This window comes from Pinus tabuliformis, chromosome J (assembly GCF_031772625.1).
Source record: "Pinus tabuliformis cultivar Carrire ecotype Pingquan chromosome J, CPIR1, whole genome shotgun sequence".
Taxonomy (NCBI): Eukaryota; Viridiplantae; Streptophyta; class Pinopsida; order Pinales; family Pinaceae; genus Pinus; species Pinus tabuliformis.
In genome coordinates this window covers 1,335,714,765-1,335,735,401 of record NC_142295.1, presented here as the reverse complement: position 1 = coordinate 1,335,735,401, position 20,637 = coordinate 1,335,714,765, and positions in this window count along the sequence as shown.

The window sequence follows — 20,637 nt, the reverse complement described above, 5'->3', positions numbered from 1 at the left end:
AGTTGGTAGCCCTATTAGGGCCTATATGATCTTTGAATATTCTTTGTATCTGAGGAACATTATCTTCTCAATGATATTATTTAGAAGGAGACAATCTTGTGCATATTCTACAACTTCGGATCCATGGAATCAATCATGATCAAAAGTTTGAAAATTGTTGAAAGGAAGTCATCACCAAACGTCACTCAAGGATCTATAATTTAAGGGTATTAATTAATCGCATATTTTGATCTGGTCTTGTTAAAGAACTATATTATGTCTCATGGAGGGTTTCATATCCAAAGAGATCTTCACAGTAAGGCTAAATCAGACACTGATTCATGACTCCTAATCTTCTCTAAAAAAAAATCAGGCTTAGCTTGCAAGGTTTTGAAGCTTTCTGACTGAAATCTAAAGTTGGAAAATTTTAGTGTTATGGAATGGCCTAGGGCTTGTGTACATCAAATTGAAGAAGTATTTCTAACACCGAGTACTAACGTGATGGCAAAAGGCTTTCTTCATCCTAAACTTACACTAGTTTGGGCATGTTTCCAAAGTCATCCCTAGTGTTCGTGTTACTTATAGCAGTAAGGATTTTATATATTGTTACTACTTTGAAGTTTGAAGTTTGTTGTAGTCGAAGCAAAATAAGATAGCAATAAATTTTGAATATTACTCTAGGTGACTCGAATATGAAATATGGAATCAGGAATATGTCTTTGAAGGAAAGTACGCTATGAACATCTATGCAATAAAGAACCCAAACCAGTGCGCATATACCTGAGATACACTATACATTTCAATGCATAGGAGGAATGGTAGTAGCTTATAAGGTTTCTTCAGACACTCTCATATAGAAATCCTTCCAACCTTCTTTGTTGACTAACCAAATTAAATAACTGTGAAAGACCTATACAAGGATGGTATACAAGAGAAACAATAGATCTTGATCTCTCCTTGAAAGGAGCATTGAGCCCTTGACTCCTGACAAAATTATCTAATCATTACTATATCTGAATGGTTGTGTTGTACGTGACAAAGTGATTGGTCAATTTATGTGGAGAAAGGACTGATTGAAGCAACTGGGCTTTAATGACCTATGATTGGCTTTTTTGCACAAGGTTTGAATATTCCTTGCTATTGAGATGTCATATTGGTATTTTGGCCAAGCTAGGATTATATCATTGATATGCTACCATCTAGATGTAAAAATATTTATTGTGATAGTGTTACAACAAGTGAATTTAAATGCAATAACAAATTTTGGAATCAAGTGAATTTAAATGTAATAACAATTTCTGGAATTTAAAATTGTGGTCCATCCAGAGTATGATAGAAGATATTCATAATAGTGACATTAAGGGGTTTGAATCAGAATTGCTTAAAACATCTTGGCTCATTCTAATTTGTAGCAATCAGTTCAAAAGAATCCAAACTGACCTCTCGAAGGAAAGATTCAAAGAAAATATCTTACTATTTTCATATAGTTGGAAGTACATGATTCTGTTAAATCCATTGATTGCTTTAAATTACTATATAATGGTTAGAGCATGTGGGAAAGTCTGATAAGGCAAGGTTGTTGATATAGTTGCAGCAAAATGAGGAGCACACTGATGAAGGACCAATTGAAGTAATACTTCAGAGGGAGCCATAGAATCTTTGACAAAATAACTTGATGAATCATGTTCACTGATTATGATGATGACCATGGACCTAAGGGTCTATAGTAGAAAAAGGACAGGTTACAGGTGGCTTAATTATTATATTTGGCAAGGTCACTGTCTCTATATTTATAGGGAAATCTAATTTATGACACTCTCTAGGAGTTGACTTTTAAAGTCAGAATAGAAAGACCTAGCCTTAAAGTTCTGATGACATGAAGAAGTGGTTGGTCTGCATATTTATACCTGGCGGGATCACTATTGTTCTTACATCCTATCAATTGACCTGTGAATGAGCCTCATATGTTGGATTACTGCTCATTGAAATATTTCTACGATGTTTCTATTTGTTGGAATCTAAGACTTCGTCAATATTCTGATACGAGTTGAATTGACAGTTTTATATCTCTTGATTTGGTTACACTGGAATTAGCATTGAGGCTAAATGTTCTTGGCAAAAATTTTAAGTTATGGAGAGCCTCATCCATGAGCCATTTGGATATAATACAATGGAGAGCCTCCAAGCATTATCATTTGAGCAGATTTTTGACATCCTTGCATAGCCTCTTGGAAAGAAGCTGATAGTATGAGCACATCTACGTACTGTATCTCATGTTGAGAAGACTACCAAATGGACACTGTGCAATTGGGTAAGACATGCTAAGGCTTGTGGTCTCCCTAGGTAAGAGGGAGCAAGTACAGTTAAATATTTCCTTCATCAAGATATGCAAGAAGCAGAGGATTGCTAAGTGCTTCTACGATCTCTAGTGTAAATCAATATGTTTGCAGAAAGCTCTATGTTCATCTATATGCTGATGGGTGGGAGCTATGAGGCTCTCATTGACAATTTGATCATCAATATCATCATCAAGATCTAATCTTGATTTTTAGAAAGCAACTTGGCACTATTCCCTATAGAAAGGGATCCTTATTAAATATTGAACATTGAGCTTTGGGATCTCCTGAAGACTTTGGGTACTTATTGAGCTATGAGTGACCATAGGGTGAGTGGTTCACCTTGCCCTATTTGTGTGTTGTGTATAGGGTGAGTGGTTCACCTTCCCCTATTGGTATGCTATGTACAGGGTGAGTTGTCAAAATTGGAAACTAGAGCCAAACTCCATGTGGGTCATCTTATTTATGGAAAATGATATTTTTCTTGGATCCCTCTCATCAAGAGGTGTAGGATTGATATATAGATCATCTGATTTCGATAAGTATTCATGGAGTTATGAATTTATTTGTGTTATAAGACAATTCAACAAGGTCGGCCAACAACCAAATAAACCCCACATGTGCTCAACGTTTTAGTATAAAAGGAGATGACTTGAGAGTCATTTATCACACACACTTATATCTTGATTTCTCTCCACTTGTCTTGGGTTTTTAGTGAAAGAGAAATCTAGGAGTGGAAGCCCTAGACATTGGAGGATTGGAGCTGCCCTAGCCACAATCAAGAAGAAGAACGTTGCCCTAATCTAGAGGATGCTGTCAAGTGAGAAGCCCTAACACTACAAGGAGGACAACCATAGTATCTACAAAGTCTAGAAGAAGAAATACACTGTCTATGCACTAACATTACCAAGAAGAAGCCCTAGCCTATATGGTGGTCTCTACGCAGCCAAGAAAGAGGCTACCCTAGACAACGTGAAGAGCTGTATGGACAGCGGAGCCTTAGCTGCAATATGAAGGGTCAAAGAGATAGTGTGGAGGCTGCCCTAGATAGCGTGAAGGGATGTGGTGACAGCGTGGTGAGAAAGGGCAGTTTTGAGGGTAAGTTAAGGGTTGTTCCTAGTGCGTATTGCTAGGCAGATTAGGCCGAGGAACAACAGGGCAAACTAGGCCAAGGAACAGCAAGTATGGAGGCCAAGGAGTAGCATTACAGTTCTAGAAGAGAAGTCGATTTTCTATAGGTGCAACGGATCTATTTTAGGGCTTTAGAACTGTTGTTTAAGGGATGGATTGAAGGAGTGTAAGACCACAAAGCTTAAGGACGACCCTAGTATCTACGTAGTCTATAGAAGAAATATATTTCCTGAGGACTAATGCTATCAAGAGGAAGACCTAGCCTATACGTTGGCCTCTACATAGCCAAGAAAGAGGCTACCATAGACAGCGTCAAGAGCTGTGTGGATAGCGAAGCCTTAGCTGCAGTATGAAGGGTCAAAGGGATAGTGTGGAGACTGCCCTAGACAACATGAAGGGCTATGGTGACAGCGTGGTGAGAAAGGGAAGTTTTGAGGGTAAGTTAAGGGTTGTTCCTAGTGCATATTTCTAGGAAAATTAGGCCGAGGAACAACAAGTGTGGAGTCCGAGGAGTAGCATGGCACTTCTAGAAGAGAAGTCGAGTTGTTGTAGGTGCAACAGATCTATTTTAGGGCTTCACAAGTATTGTTTAATGGCTAGATTGAAGGGCTATAAGGCCACAACGCTTAAGGATAGATTGACGTTGTTTTAGTGCAGTGTGGTGAAGGTTTGTTGAAAGCTACAACAACTGCTGTGTGAGGCTATAACCAACAACAAGATAAAGGGTTGTAGGGTGATGCCCTAAATAGTGATGCAGTGCAGTAGTGCAGCATCATTGGCAGTGGTATGGTAAGGTGATTAGACAACAACAAAGGTATGCTAAGGCAACGAACATGGATAGGATGGAAAGCAAGCAAACATGGAATGGCCATGTCACTAATAGTGGGACAACACTATGCTAAATAGGAAAGTTGGCTACATGGTGCTACTAACTAGTGCAGAAAAGTAGATGGGACAACAAGGTGACTAGTGCAACAAAGATGCATGGAACAATAGACTACATAGCACTGCAAAGATGCATGGGACAAGAAGGTATACAACGTCGAAAAAATGCATGGGACAACAAGAAAACTTGGAATCAACTGTAGGACAGCTGTATGCCTCATAGGACAATAGTGACTAGCATGGTACATCAACGGATAGTAGTGCAGCATCAGGTGCAACAATATGAAGTGTATAACATGGTCATGAGGTCCAGCATTGTGATGATGGGTGCAACATGGTGCAGCACGGTGAGGTGCAACATGATGACGAGATGCAACACAATGATAGGTGAAGGAGTCACCTTGGAGAATCAGTTGAAGCAACATGTCTTCAACTAATCTCATGTATCATCTTCTTAAGAGATGATCTATGCTCTTATCTAGATAAATCAAAGTGATGACTTCTGTTGTAAATGTACTATCTCTCTCTCTCTCTTTGCTAAACTATTGAATAACATATAAGAATAATTGATCAAGGGTTTCCCCAGATTAGGGTTTTTCCCCGGCTAACACCACATCTTGTGTCCTCTTGTCTTGTCTTGTCTTCTATGATTTATGTTTATGTTCTATCTGCAGTTTACTCTAATGCTGATGTGATTGCTATTCTGGAAAAGATATTGAGCTAACTGTGAAAACTGAAATAAATTGCTCTACGCATAGAACATACCTAAACTTAACATGGTATTAGAGTTGGGGTGAAGACAAAGCCCAAGCAAGAGTGAAAGAGCAATCACCAAAGATAGTTGGGAAAGAAAAAAAGGATCAGTGGATTCCTCATCCCTCTTCAAATTCACTGAGGGTGAAGCTGAAGAAAAGAATTTTATCAAAATGGTGCAATGGAAGTTTCTAATGGCCTACCTAAAGATCACTTCAATTGGAAGTCCAGATCTAACGGTGTAAGGAAAGGTAGATGCCTTGGTTGCAATAAGTCCAGACATTATTCAAAGGAGTGTCGGAATGGTAGGGACACATCACTTGATGATGATAACAATCATTCCAGGGACATCTTCAATGATCAGTGGAATGACAGGTAATGCAGGTCATCAAGGAAATGGTTGACTCTTCAAAGAAAGCAAGGAACCCTGGGTATGAAGAATCAAATGTTGTTTCTGATAAGATAAAGAAGTGTTAACTTTTATTGGCACTCTCCTTTAGATTTTTTGGGAATTTGGCTTATTGATTATAGTGCTTCAAGGCACATAATTAGATAGAAGGGTGATCTCTCTAATTTAGTAGAGATGGAAACAATCGTGGGATTATACTTGGAGTTGATGCCACCTACCCTGAAAAGGGTGTAGGGAATGTTACCCCTCAACTAAATGAGGGTAACTCGATTCATTATAAAATCTCATTTATGTACCTGATCACAAGAAGAACTTGGTTTCCATTTCGGCAATGGAAGTCAAAGGTTTCAGGGTGGCATTCATCGATGGAAAGGTACGTGTTTGAAAATAGATTTTTCTAAGATGCGTTTACTCATGGGTTCAGGGTTGTAAATTTGTATCAAGTTGTAGGATGGTCCATTAGGGACCATGTCAGTTGTCACATCTCATCTATAGCACTAGAGGTCTACTTATTATGGGGCCCTACCCGATGTGACTCAGATGGTGACAGGGATGCCTGAATTCAAGAAGAGCATGAAGGTACATGTTTGAGATGTACCGAAGCAAAATATCAGGTTGGGACCATTCCCCTCATGTACCAGGTCCACAGGTCTGAAACAACCCGAGGGGTTCGAGATTCATGATCAGGAATCTCATGTGTGCAGGTGGAAGGAATCCCTCTATGGCTTGAAGTAAAAAACCCTGGGCTTATTATGAGAGGATTGTTAGTTGTTTGATGAAGCTGAGATTCACTAGGAGTGAAGCCAATCCAAACCATTGCTCGAAGGTTGTGGATGATAGATCTCTCATACTGGCACCTTCTGAGGATGACCTATTTCTGATAGGTGCATACCCTCTCATTTGCAGAGGTAAGAGGGAGCTCGATTCTGAATGTGGAATGATAAACTGTAAGCCTGTGACTACCTTGAGGATCTTAAATTTTAGAAGTTATATGCTAGTGATGCTGGACCTGATTTGGGAAATGCCTCTGAGTTTCATAAACTCATTTGCATTGATGTTCTTGGTGAATTTCTGTCTGGACATATGTTTTGTAGTTAGCATAATGAGCTCATATATGGTTTAGCCTCACTGGATTGGTGCCAAGAATCTTTTGAGATATCTTCAGGGCACAATCTCTCATGGATTGAGATACACTGTCGGAGATGTGAAGCTGCATGATTATTCGAATGCTGACTAGGCAGACAGTGTGGAGGATCGCAAGAGCACTTATGAGTGCTAGTGCTCTTTGGATTCTGCTTCGATATAATGGATGAGAAAGAAGAAGAAGTTGGTTTCTATAAGCATCGCTAAAACCGAATACATAGCTACGAGTATGATCTCGTGTAAAGTTGCCTCGTTATGGAAGCTCTTTAGCAAGTTATTTATACACATGACGGATACCACCATGATCCTCTGTGTCAACCAGGGGGGGATTCGATTGTTGAGGAATCCCATATTCAATGATTGATCCAATAGATAGATATCAGATACTACCTTATCTGGGATATGGTACATCAATGAGCAAGGAGGTTCCATGGCATTGAGACTGATGTATAGGTCGTAAACATTTTGTCAAAGTCTCGGGGAAAGGTCAAATTTGTGACTTTCCCGAACAACTTGGATTCATTGACAGACCCTCTTATGAGGGTCCTACATGTTGCATGCATTGAGCTCTAGGAGCTACGAAGGGCTTGGGGTACTTATTGGATCAACTAGAAACCATAGGGCGTCTCACCCTCCCCTAATGGTGCATTGTGTATAGGGTGGATGGCTCAACCTTCCCCTATGATACCCCGAGGTGACTTAGGGACAAGATGAATGGTTCTCATGTCGAGACATCCTACCCATGCAGTCTGGGACTCAAGGGAAGTACCTCTCATCCGGCCAATGAGAAGGGAAATGGGGTTAGGGACCATAATAGTACTATCGATGGATGCATCGTTGTATCTACCATACTCCCTATGGTAGGATGACCTCCATTGATCTAGGATCAATGTAACTGATCTGTGATCAGTATGAGTGGTTTGAGACACTCTCTTGCAATATTGATCTAGGATAAATAAAACTAACTTTGGGTCAGTAGAGAATGGTGTTATCACTCAGAAATTTTCCCTAGAAGTTATCAGAAGAAGGAAAAGACCGAGGTAACCACAAACCAACTTTTATTCTTAGGATCTAGCCAACCTAATTCCAGAGAGGGCTCTCTCTATATGATTTAGCTATGTTTTGTTGGGATATTAGGCTATTTTTAAAAGGCTCAGGGGGCTTTTTATTTGTATTGAGAATTGGGTGGTGGGGATGTTTGAACAGATGGATAGAATGATGTCTCTAGACCATTGGGCATATGGAGTCAAAAGAAAGGTAGCATAACTGGATCAATTCACTAAAGGGAATGTTCAAAGGGAAAGATAGTAGAGTAGAGTGCAAGACTTTAGGCCAGAGGGATGGAAAAGCTTTTACCCAGGGTGAGAGAGCAATTAACAATTTTCAGACCGGGATTATATCGAAGAACAGGGGGTGAATAGGGAAAAATGGCAATTAAGAATCCTTTTCTATAGATTTAAAAGAAACAACCTGAACTAAGGAGAAATTAAGAATTCCTTAACTTAGATATTTGTAGAAAACATAGATTTGCCTAACTGTTATAGCAGAGTGTAATTGAACAAATTATGATATAATACTTCCAATTATGGCATCTAGATTTAGATCAACAATATGAGAACTTAAAGAGATAACAATAACGAGAGAAAATAGTTGTCTACACTTCGCTCTGCACATGAATCCTTTAAAATATCTTATCTTTATTCACCAATCCAACTTGCTAGCTCAGTCAATTCTCCAATAGCTTTTTCAGTCTTTCAATCAAGCAGTCTAAAGAAATGTCTAAGAATCCACCCCACATACTTCGAATTGTGAAGTATTTATACTAAGGTGTTTTTGCAAATATCTCAAACTGAATTGAGATTTACTCTAAGAAATAGAAAATATCTTCTTGCAGGAATATAGAGGAAGCTAATGAACTGATTCATGTTGTCCCTTTTATTGTGGTGTTGTTGGCTGTTATTGTTTATTTCTAGCTCTATATGCTCTAGCTATTTGAATCATTTATGTTGGAGGTTGTGTTTACTTGTGTCTTTCATCTGATACTATCTGTCACTGATACACTTTCACCCTGATGACCTGTCTTTATCCTTCACTGTTTCTTCCTTTCACTGTTACAATTGACTTTTACTGTGTTTTTCAACAGTAAATTCTTATATTTTATATGTGTATGTAGCAATTGGAAGTGGATATTGTTCAAGTTTCAGTGTGTTTTGTTTGTTTGGCTTCTAACTACATCTCTGGTCTGGTTTCTCTGTTCTAAACTGTTACTACTCTGTATTTGTCCTTTTCTTGGCTTTGAGTGTAAGGGTATTCATCTTCGTTCCTTGTATAATTGGTCTTCTTCATTTGAATTTTTGATTTTAACAAGTTTTCGGTCGAGTCTTGGAGTAAAAAGGTTCCTTTGACTAGTATTAGGATTGTTTATCCAAGGTCTGATTTGTTTGATAACCTAAAAATTACAACAATAATTAAGAAAACTTCGGTCTGCTATGGAAGGGTGCTTGATGGTTTCTTGGCACAGGAATGCTTGGAAAGGGGTTGCGGTAGTGCTTTAGGCATGAATAGAGGTGAAAATCGCATCGCAAAAGAGTAGGGTGGTACAGCAAGGTTTCAAGGGTTTACACTATAATATTGGCAAAAAGAGAGAAAACATGGGCTTTCGGAGTTTAAATTCATAGTTTAAAGGACAATGGATGGTTTATCAGGATGAAGGGGAGGTGGTTTTGGAGGGCCATCACACCGCTTTTGTGCTGTAGGCGATATTTAGGAGGGGTCATCCGATGCCATACATCGTCTGACACGTAGCATCGGGGGCCGGGAGAAAAACCACTTTATCAGGGGGTTATTGTTCAGCCATCAGGTGCGGCCGATATGATTGTGCACCATTGGATGTGGGGGAGGGATGATCAATGGAAGTTAGGAGGCAAAGCTACATGGGAGAAAATGATGGGGGTTGATGGGGGGGCTAGGGATTTAATTATGGTGGTTCGGGATTAGTGTAGGGACTAATCCAGGGTTAAGTGATCGGGCTGGGATTTAATGAGGCATTAGGGAGTCGGGTGAGGCCCACATGGGATTAATTTAAATTTTACTGGGGTTAGGTAAATTAAGTGAAATTATATCGGGATAAGGGGTAGATTATATTAGTTTTTATTAAAACTAAGGGGTCAGGATATTCTATATAGGGATTTAATTATATAACGGGAAAAGGGTTAATGGAGGTTATATAATAATGTTAGTTGGTTAATATGAAATAAGCGAGGATATGTTTTTTCCCAAGTAAATGGGCAAAAAGAATGTGATTGCGCATTTAGATTTTAACTTAGGACAAAGGCCTTTGGCAGGTTTTTTGGTATAATAGGATTTACATGGGGGGTGAGTCACTTTTCCTAGGTAAACAGTGTTTAAACCTTAGAAAAAAGGGATTTTCTTAGGTTAATGAGGGAAAATGGAATTTTATGAAGGGGTAATGTGTTTTTATGAAGGGGGTTCTAGTACTTGTTTCCCTAAGTCATTAAGTCGAGGGTCCGATCCCTCCAAAAGTCATAGAAATGCTCTGAGCCTTTTTAACTTGTAGGATTTAAGTACTATAACTTATTTATGGGAAATTAGTGAAGTGAAGGGGTGAAATGAATGAGGGGATGTTAAATAAACCATATTATGAACCATTGTCTTTGCTTTGTTTACTGCTTATGCATATTGGAAAGATGCATTTAAAACAATGACATAAGTGCCACATGATATTTCTGCAACCTTTCTACTACTTACCCACTTACTCATCCTACCATTTTTTCTTCACTTTGTTAGGGTGCATTTAGGCTAGCAAACCCTTACCAATATTTTTCTTTTCTTTACAAAGTAAAATATTTAATTCTAACCTTATATCATCCAAGGGCTCAGATTAAACTGATGAGCTCCTTTTATTCACTCTACCTATCTAATGATCTGCCAAGATTACACGGTTTGGTCAGATTTTATTCTCTAACTATAAACATAAAATTTAAAACATGAAATAGCTAGGTTTATACATTTTGAATATCATGGATTTTGGCATGAGTAACAAGATGCACACATTCTTTTATTATGCATAAAAGTAAATAGTAGTGTCATTTTGACTTGCTCACTTTCATGGTCTCTTTTTATCTTTTGGGGTTCATATATTTTCATTTTTTGGACATTTTTCTTATTCTTTTGTCCTTTGATTTATCTTTTAGGAGGTTGCTTCCGGGAAAACTAGTGTCCATTCAGAGCTGCTAGTCCCACTAAGACAGGTAGCTGTCTTAGAAAAAAACAATTCAAAGTAACTTGTGTTTTCCTTTATGAGAGATAGATGAGAGAGAAGCAGAGAGTACCAACCTCAGTCTTTCGCTTGTCTCCTTTCTTGTTTCCTCTCTCCTTTGATAGAGCTTAGCCACTCCTTTCTCACTTGTCCTGCTTCAAAGAACACCTGTAGAGTCAAAGCAGCAAAATACCATCAAAGCATAGAGATCTATAACCATAAACAATGTAGAATCAGATGTACATTAACCATACAAATGCATACACAAATACAAGATTCATAAATATACAAGTATATGGAGGAAAACTCAAATAGCTTTATTAATAGAAGTAGTAGAAGAGAGTATTACAACCCAGTTGTCTGATCCAGTGACATCATCCCAGCATGAAAGCCCTCTTCACCTCATGAAAAGCTAGATCACCGAACAATACAATGTCTCAAAGAGAAACCAACAACACTTCCTTACAAATTACAAAATTCCAGCCTCTGGATCTCTAGGATGAGGGATCCATATATAGATATTTGCAGAGGGGTGAGTCAGCTTTTGGAATTTTGATTAGTTTCATTTCACTAATAGTCCTTGGTTCCACTTGGAGATTTCATGATCTCTTACTCATCCCTGGGTGAATTCAGAGAGGCAAATGTCATATGAGTAGTTTCTAGAAGATTCTCTGAGTTTCCACCTAGCAAACTGCCTTTGCCATTTGTCTACTCTCTCTCATTGCACCCTAGAAAAAGGCTTTTCAGTATGCATCGCACCCTTTGTGTGTAGCAGGTGAGATGCATCTCACCCTCAGCATGGAGCAGTCTGTATGGTCTAGTTTTGACCAGTTCTGAGCATCTTTTCAGGGAGAACTTCTGGGAAATGATGTAATCAGTTGACCTTGATCCTTCAGGGTATGAAACAACACTTTTAGGGGTTTGAGAGCCCTTGTTTTATCAACATATGCGAATGGGGTTGTAGTGCCCAAATATGTCTATAACAATTGCCCCCTAAAGCATGAGGTCATAGATCTTCTGATGTCGGGTGAAATGCTTTATCATGAAGATTCGAAGTTTTTCGAACTAGAAGGTGACCTGTAATATGATACAATACAATACATTATCTTCATAATATTTTCATGATAGAGCTAAGGCAGGCATTCCCATGCTCAGCTTTATAAATTCATTTTCATGTACATAGGACAGACAACCGTCTGTGTGGCAGATTGATGATTCTGGTAGAGCCATCATCCCTTAGCTTCGATGATTATCTGTGCAGTTATGGAGTACATTTGATGTTTTTATTTTCCCGAATTTATCGCAGCCCAGATGGATGAAACTAGATCTGAGGTCTTCACAGTCGTTCAATATTCGCCCAATGTACAAGTCGATCCATGTGAAAAGATGTTCTGGTGTTGAACATGGAAAGACATCGCCTGATTACCAGCCAATGATTTAAGCTATTAACAGGTGCGAGAGGGATCACCGATAATGATAATGACCCTAAAGGTACTGCAGTAAAATTCATGCGGTGTGAATACATGAGTCGATGTTGAACACCACATAAAATCTGCCGGTCGAAGGCCATTGATGTAAACCTGTCGCTGGAAGTGAGAAACTTGCCATTGAGGCATGTAAGCTTCAAAGTACTGAAAGGGTTGTTCCTAAGTCGACTTCTTGGATAATGAGCTAATGTCGACAATAAGTGACCTGCCATTGGAGGGCCTTAATGAATCCCACATCTATGACACGGAATAGAGAAAATGATTTTGTGGAGGTGAAAACAATCTGATGATACAAGGTTCAGGATGGCGGTCATGAAAAATGGAGTGCGAAGGTATTGCAGTGGATGAGGTGTTAGCTAGATTGGTAAATTCTCTGAGTGACTTCTCTTGAACATATCGGCGACATTGGAATGGATTGGTAGCGTTAACCCCAAAAATGGATGGTATGGAGGACCAATGGTGATACAACCGGTGAACGAAATAACCCAACCAGACTCAATCATGGTGATGGAGTGAAAGTGTCATGTTCAAGAGTGACCTGCTACCAATGAAGTTCTTCAAGTTTTCTTCCCTTTTTCCCCAGTCATTGCTAACCAGTACCTCTTTATTTTTGTCAAGCTTGAGGAGGATAACATATGCTTGTTCTATAATTTTCCCTTCGAGCAAACCTGTCGCTATGTTTTAGCGAGCCTAACGACAGTGAAACTCGCTTTTGTTCGTATGGACAATTTTTTCGCTATTGTTTTAACGAGTTTAATGACAAAGATAACTCGGTCCTTTTCAATTTTAGAGAGTCTGAAAAGAAACGGAAAGGAAACTCCAATAATCCTTTTTCCTACTATAATCCCTTAAGTACGAAAAAGTATAAAATAATACGAGAGGGATGACTTTTCGATAGTTTTAGCGAGCCGAACAAGACAAGCGCTCGATCTTTTTGTGTAATGATCCCTCAGGTCCAAAAAGATTAAAATATAGAGGAGGAATGGCACTTCCAATCACTTTAATGAGCTAGAGAGGCCAATTGCTCAGCAATCTTTTCATATTTTACGAGTCTAAAAAGAGCTTAAAGGAGACTCATTTTTTTAGGAATGAGTGATGTTTTCGGATAGCAACTAGTTCCAGGTAAGTTTGGAACTTTTCATTCACGTCAGTGTAAAGAAGGTGGCTAATAGAATCACTCGTCATAGCTGTTCCTCAAAAGGGTAAACAATCAAGTGGAGGCGTATGATCAGCTAAAAAGGTGGAGGTGATGGTAAGAACACGACCAAGGCTCAAAAGCTGATAACAATGTGATCACGAAGGTTATTTACTGAAAGTGGGTTCATTTTTTAATGAGCTTGAACTCTGGGGGAACATATGCTCATTGCTGGGTTTATTTTTTAATGAGCTTGAAATTTGCGGAAACATTGCTCATGCCAGTCATCTATTAAAGATGTCTCTCATTAGTAGGTTCATTTTTTAGGGAGCTTGCCCCATGCAAAACTTTACTTCAGAGCCTTTTGTATGCAGGCTAGGAATGACCAACTACTCTCCTAAAGGTTAATGAACTACCGAGGTTAAGTAGGATAGTTTCGTACAAAACTTTTCCTTTGCTTTGCCATCGCCGCCAGTCCTGGCAAAGATGAATGGTGGATCAGAACAATCACCTAACTTAAGCAGTTGAAGTTAGTAAAAAATTATGGGGTTAGAGTTACGTTGGTCACTTTTCACTTGCATAGAAAAGGTTTGCATGCCCCCAGGTATAAATCAAAATAGAGTTTCCAGGTTACCATACGGAAGTTCTTGTATTAAAGCAAGGTTGTTCCACCCACGTTGCGGATGAAACATTTCCTTGGCTCTGTCCATTGATATAGACAAAGGTGAAAGGTGTGGATCCATTGCCAATCACATAACCTTCGACGAGGAAATCTTTTTCCAAATTGATCCCATTTTCCTAAACGGACGGGTGCGTCAGATTGGTCATATATCCTACGAGGAAACCTACCCTATATCTAGGGTTTTCCTGCCAAAGCAGACCAGGGTGCATGCCCCCTAGGTTCGTTACATTCACCGAATCACTCGCGATCATCAGGTGTACGGACTAGAGGTTGATGAGACATTCCTTATGCAAAAAGACCATTTAGGGATGGCATTTGACTAGTAGCCGTGTTTGAACCGAGGAATGAAAGCTAGTCAACGAGCTGGACCATTCTGCCTTCATACGGGAAACACATCACCTGAAAGAGTGAGGAAACCATAGCTCCCATGTTGTAAATGTAGTCACACCCAAGGCGTAGATTGTAATATAGAGGCCCTTGGACTACCGTCTCATTCAGATGAACAATTTTCCTTCTCAAAGTTATAGGAAAATTTTGAAGGATCCCTAATGGTCGACTGGTTCCTTGATTGAAGCCTAACATATTTCGAATCTCAGGTAGAAGCGATGGCAGACCAAGCTCTTTCCAAGCAGCTGAGGAAAGGATACTCACAGAAGCCCCTTCATCTATGATAGTACCAGCCATGATCATTCTGTAAGCTTGTACTATTATTCGGAATGGTATATTAGATGGTAGGCAGGGTCTCGCTAATAGATTCCAATCAAAGGAAACGACTAGATTGCTTGGAGGAGGGAGGGAATAAACAACCGGATGAATCTCTTGAACTGAGGAACTTCCCTCCTCTGGTAGAGGAATGGGTAGATTGGCTCCAAGTTCATCATATTCTATGTTAGCAAAAAGCATTCTCATTCTCTTTGGAGATTGTATCATCTAAAGGTGGACCTTCTTAAGACAAAACTGGGTCGACTGCCATCTTGACCCATTGACTTTGGTCCAGTGTGGACTTGGAGGGTTTATCTTCAATGATAGACGTTTCGACCAACAACAGAGGTGTGTCGGTTGGATTTTCAACTAGCGATGGATTTGGCAAGAGTTTCTTCTATCCATGAGGAAGTCGCTACGGTGAAGCAGGACAGTTATCCAAGACTCTTTTAGCTTCATCCAAGAAAGGGCAATGGTTGAGGGCATGATCGCCTTCACACAATCTACAAGGAAACTTAGATCTTCCTTTTTTCCCATTGACTTCAATTTTCACTAGTTGACAGTGTACTCTCAACATGATTGACATAGGTTGAAGACACCAGATTGTGCAAGCGGGGAGACCAGTCTCTCAAGATTCGTGGGATGCAAGGAAAATCTCGATGATAGTGGTCTCCTTTGCAAATCACACATGGAGATTTGGGTTTGGATGGTGCAGTGTGTGGATTTTCGCCAGACAATGCATGGTTGCCCCCTTTTACCATTGGTTTCTTCGTCTTCTCAGTTACTTGGTTTTTAGTGTTACTAGTTTCACCAAGCGAAGAAGAAGAAGGAGAGGGAGAAAAAAAAAAGTGGAAGGTGGGGGAGCAACTTTAGTATCATCTGGTTGCTAATTTTATTACTGAGGAATTACGGTGTTTTGAATGACAGAGGTCTAGAATAGCCATACTAGCAGGCCAATTGTGAGTCCTAGAAGGGACAATGTAGCCATGTGTGGAGCACCAATATCTCCCCAAGAGGAGAAAGGACTAGGATTCCCCCCAAGGGGAAATCCTTGATTGGTGGATTCCATTTTCTCAACCTAAGACCAACAAGGGAACAGTGATGTTATTCCGAATAAAATAATGTTTATGACGCTTTGACACAACTTGCTTTTTCAATTTTTAAGAGTTGAGAAAAAGCTAAAGATGACTCTAGTCACCTTCGATTTTTAATGAGCCTGAAGTGACAAGTGCTCAGATGGACCTTTTCTTTTAAGGAGTCTGAAAAGGAACAAAAGTGACTACTCTGGAAATCTAGACAGAGGGATTACCAATCCAATCACAAAACTGCAATATACACCTTGGTGGTAAATTATAGAGAAATTACCAAGGACTTTACGTACGGCAGTCAATCTTCCCGAATGCTGTGTTCAGTGCATTATGATCGATAGGGTGGTAGACATGGCTTCCTAAGGATAAAGGATATCAGCCTATTGTGGTCTCCCAATATATACTCGACTGTACATGGGAGCACAAGTACGTACTAGAACTTGCCGTATCAAAGAGGAGGAATCACCAAACCTACAATGAAAACGATAGTTACCAAGATTTACGACTCCAGAATACGTCTCTAGCCTAGACTTCTAGATGTTGTGCATTAGGTTCCAAAGCGTTTTTATGTTCGTTGAGGTTTATTTTATAGTTGATATTTCTTAAGAAGTTTTCCTTTCAAGGTTCATCATGTGATGTAGATGTACAACTCCTAAATATGCAATCTAAAATGATAAATAGTCGTTTATTTTCTTTTAGCAATGAAAATCCTAGCTACTAAGGAAAGACGAGTATGCTTCCTTCAACAGAGAACAGAGAGCACAGACTAAATGCACTTTCCTAAATCAATTTCTGCATGCAGTCTAAATGCAAACACACATGCATGTATTTGTTTTCCACTTTCTTAATGTGTGAATGACAAAAAGAATGCTAAGTACGGATCTGAACTATTTTTCTTTCAAAGTGACAGTACTAACAATTTTCTCTTTTCAAAACAACAGGAAGACTAAGGCGACACTTTGTGATTTCGAATTGAAAACTATTTTCGACACTTGAAATACTGATAATTCAAATCAGATACAATGGCAAAAATACAATCGACTATCTGAAAGAGGAAGACTTTACGACACTCTTTTTCTTGACTATAAACAACAGTTGTGACACTTTCGAATCAAAAGACGACAGTTCGGTTAAGCTACTATTTTCAAAGGAGGACTATAAATGATGAAAAATACATAAAAAACATTCACAATTCCTTATCAATGGAGGCTAAATAATGTGGAGGAAGAAGGTTTAAACAGTGATATACTGATCATAGACAGCAAAACTACTGAATAGAGCTGAAAACAATGAAGAAAAAACCAAAATCCAGAGGCAGGAACAGTCTCATTCAATCATCGCACCTGTCGTTAAGGAAAACAAGGATGCATCTCACTTGCAGCACATGGGAGGTGCGATGCATCCAGACTGCCAATGAGAGACAGTGCATGGTCTAGGGATAAGACTGAGCTTGGTTTTCACCCACAGTTTGCAACTAAGTTTAGGGATTTAGGCTGAGCTTATGATAGACAGTAAAAGCAAAGTATAGGGGCTGATCTAATGAGGTTATTGAGCTACCACCAGGGCACTTAGGATGTTTGCAAGTCAAACGTTCAGCTCATAAACCAATCCGGAGATTGACTGAAGCGGTGTTGATCTACTTTGCAGTTACATAGCAAAAGCAGTTCGAAGGCTAGCTGGCTTAACTTTAGGCTCCATCTGTAGTTTATAAAGCGAACAATAGTAACAAACAAACAAACTATTCATTCCCCAGCGGAGTCGCCATTTTGTTTCTAGGAAAACTAGTGTCCATTTAGAGCTGCTAGTCCCACTAAGGCGAGTAGCTATCTTAGAAACAAACAATTCAAAGTAACTCATGTTTTCCTTTATGAGAGATAGATAAGAGAGAAGTAGAAAGTACCAACCTCAGTTTTTCGCTTGGCTCCTTGCTTGTTTCCTCTCTCCTTTGATAGAGCTTCGCCACTACTTTCTCACTTGTCCCGCTTCAAATAACACCTGTAGAGTCAAAGTAGCAAAATACCGTCAAAGAATAGAGATCTATAACAATAAACAATGTAGAATCAAATGTACATTAACCATACAAATGCATACACAAATACAAGATTCAGAAATATACAAGTAGATGGAGGAAAACTCAAATAGCTTTATTGATAGAAGTATTAGAAGAGAGGATTACAACCCAGTTGTCTGATCCAGCGCCATCCTCCCAGCATGAAAGCCCTCTTCACCTCATGAAAATCTAGATCACCCAACAATACAATGTCTCAAAAAGAAACCAACAACACTTCCTTACAAATTACAAAATTCCAGCCTCTAGATCTCTAGGATGAGGGATCCATATATAGATATTTGGAGGGGGGTGAGTCAGCTTCTTGGATTTTGATTAGTGTCATTTCACTAATAGTCCTTGGTTCCACTTGGATATTTCATGATCTCTTACTCATCCCTGGGCGAATTCAGAGAGGCAAGTGTCATATGAGCATATTCTAGAAGATTCTTTGAGTTTCCACCTAGAAAACTGCCTCTACCATTTGTCTGCTCTCACTCATCACACCCTACTGTTACACTAAAAAATGTCACTATGGCTATTTACAGTTAGTATGGCTCTATAAACAGTCATGCTATCCTCCTGGGCAAGTCTTATGCCTCTGCTCTCCATGTCAAACTCCAAAAAAGAGAGGAAGTCTTTGTAAATGTGTTTATCTCTGGGTACGCAGATTCTCTCGGCCTTACCTGCGTATACGCACCTAATGTTCACAAAAGCTGCGTACTTGTACGCTCTGTATGTAAAGGGACAGGTGCGTACCCCTGTAAAGGTCAAAAGGCGCGAGTTTCATCTTTAAAAAGTTACTTGTGGTCATTTCTAGAGCATTCTAGAAGGTTGTTTGATGTGTATTGAGCGCCTCCAGATGGTTCATGTACCCCTATGAAAGAGGAACTTATCCCATCAAGAGAGGAGCTATCCCATCCAAAGAGGGGATTATCCCATTGATGGTGGACCTGATTAACTTCCTCTTGAGCACTATAAATACAGGCATTGGGCCAGAAGGAGGGAGAGGTTGAAAGCTAAACATTTCTAAGGGTAGATGTTGCTGGAATTAGGACTCCCATTTAGAAGCTTGTGAGGAGAGATTGTCATCTTTGCTTGTTCTATTTTGGAAGTGGGTGAGCTTTGTCAAAGTAAAGGAGAACTCTTGATGGACCCTGGGAGGGACTTGCACAACACCAAGGCTCAGGTTGTAATTGTTCCTTTTGTTTCCTATTAATGCAAATGAGTCCATTCTTCTCAATAACTTGTTATTTATGAGTTGTTTCATGTACTCCTTGGTCTATATGTTAAATATGTTTTATTTTATGAGATTATCAAGTGCTATTTAATCGTTTGATTGTTAGTGAATGCAGGTTTAAAAGTGAAGGAGGAGCTCATCCGGATCAGCGAGACTGGACTACAACAATAGCGTTGGACTACAGGTAGGATCTAAACACTTGATTTCTTGTATGGTAAATGCATGTTTAGAGAAGGATTGCTCTTGTTTGTCACTAGAGAGTCTTAGACTCCTAGGGAGGTTGGTTGTGTCCGCACTATCGACTCTTTCCGCCTGACAAAATGGCGACTCCGCTGGGGAATCCATTGATGTGAAAGTTTTTTCCTTTGTATGCAACTTTGATCTGAGAAAAGTCATTTATTTTCTGGTTTTTGGCTATGTGACTTTGTATTTGGGTGGGCTAGCTTATGGTTAAATTAGATTTAGTTTTTCTTGGTTTTTCCAGTAGTACGCACCCTCTGAGTATTGCACAGTGCGTACTTGTACACACTGTTTCTGTGTGCACAGAGCGGGCCCGCACCTGGCTTAACAGGTTGCCTGTGTACCCTGCTAAAAATCAAGAAATTCCCATTTTTTACATTTTTCCTCTTAGGTTTTGCTTTTTCTTAGTTTTTACTGCCCAGATCCATTAGTCCCCTGTCAAAGATCTTCACTTGAACTTGTTTCGATAGCATTGAGTGTTTTAGTGGATTTCATAGAAGTTTAAGCCCTAGGGTTTGATTTTTGAGTAGGTCCTGTAGTGACTTTGGCGGTAGAAGTTGTCAAGCCTTAGATCTCTCTAGTTTTGTCAGCCTTCTTAGGAGTCGGACCTATCATAAAAGTCTACCTGTGAGAGCGACTTACCTTTGAGTTGTCTCTTTGGCGAATTTCGAAGTGCTTGTTGATTGAGTATTGAATTCCATTTTACAAAAAAAGAAAAAAGATTTGAGTTTTGTTTTGACTGGTTTTTTGATTCTGCATTAGCTGGTCCTTGGCTTGATTGTGGTCAAGTAAAACAACCTAGAATCATCCTTGTAGGCTTTTGCCTCGTTAGGTTTGCTTTAGAGTAAATTTTCTTTTGATTTGCTTGTGAGTCAATTTGTCATAGATTTTATAGATTTTGAGATTGTTTTTTGTTAAAATAGATTTATATGCTTTATTAAATAAGGAAAATACAAAAACATCTCCTTTGAAAAGTTTTGTTTCAAGTAGCTTTTGGAGTATTTTGAAAGAGAAAGAATTTTTCGTGCACGTAATGAGTGGTCATGTTTGTATGCTTGGAAAGATAAAGAGTTTTATTTCTCTGATTTTCGTTGCCAAGAG